Below are 1,374 nucleotides of genomic sequence, written 5' to 3'. Positions count from 1 at the left end.
TTGCTTCGCCGCTTTGCTTCTGTACAGGAACTAGCAAAGCAAATATTAATATTCTTTCTTAAAACTGTACAGCATCAGTTTAACTAATGGTGTGGATTATGCTTGCTTTAATTCTACATTTCTGGCTTACATAATATGTCTCCCAAGCAGTCCATACATCGCTTTGAGATGGAGAATTTTAAATCAATAAGTATAGAAAAATAAACTTGAACCATGCAGTAATTCATTTACTACAGTGCAGCTAAAGATAGTGATTTTTTTAAAATAAATTATAAAGAAAATAAAACAAAAGCACCATGCTCAGGTATTCAAATATATTTTCTATTTGTTCGGAGTAAAGCCTATTGATTTCCTCTGGCTTCTACCATAATAAATGTTTGGGTCTTTTGTCTCAGACAATTTTTTTTTTTTTACGTAATTGAAAACGTTCTGTATTGGAACACTTTTTTTTTTTATATAACAAACATTCCACCAAGCCTGTATAAAACACTGTTGGAATATGTGCAGTTTAAACTAGGTTTTCTGGGTACAGAACACAATGTAGCCAGAGATAACACTCACTCTTTCCCTACGCATTTCTAGAATCGGGGTCCCAGACAATGTTTATGTTTGTCATGTACATCTGGTGACAGCTCTTGTTACTTATTAAGATGCAACCAATTATTGCATGTTTACAATATTTTTTTTATTATTATTCCTGTAAATAATGCAAGACCAGGTAGGGTTCTCAATAAAATGAGACCCACAATATAGTAATGTAAATACATGTAGAAGGTTTCAAACTAATTACCATTATTTTAAATGTCATTGTACTATGTACTAATAAATTAAGTACGCTGCTTTATGATCAAGCCTTTTCTAGTACATACACTAAGTCATACTGAACTGAAATCCTTTCAGGATTGCCATTTTTAATGCTAACTTGCCTTTCCACATAACAGCCATAAGAGGGGGCAAATCAAAATGCTTGCGATAGCATAAGCCTACTGTAGTGACTTGTGGAGACAAGGTCTCCACCTAGTGATGGACTGCAAATGGTGCAAATAAAATTTGCAGAGGCTTTTCTAAGGACACCTGGATCTTTAGTCAACATATTTGTGTAATGTATTCTCTAGAAAATTACAACAATAAAACCTTAAATCATGCACTGTGGAATATGATAAGGCTATATAAATCAAGAAATATCCCTTTATAGGGGGGGTTAATTGTTTTTGTGTAAATCATTAATTTTCCACCTGTCCTAATTGTTCACAGGGGCAGTAATACCCCCTCTTGTGCTGCCAATTAGGACGTAAGGGAAGTATAATTTTCTCCAACTCCAATAACAAAAGAACTCATGCACAAGTGTTAATTACTGGGGCTCTTTATTAATAA

Source organism: Sceloporus occidentalis, unplaced genomic scaffold, assembly GCF_023333645.1.
Source record: "Sceloporus occidentalis isolate IW3139 unplaced genomic scaffold, rSceOcc1.0.p SCAF_24, whole genome shotgun sequence".
Taxonomy (NCBI): domain Eukaryota; kingdom Metazoa; phylum Chordata; class Lepidosauria; order Squamata; family Phrynosomatidae; genus Sceloporus; species Sceloporus occidentalis.
This window is presented reverse-complemented; position numbering follows the sequence as displayed.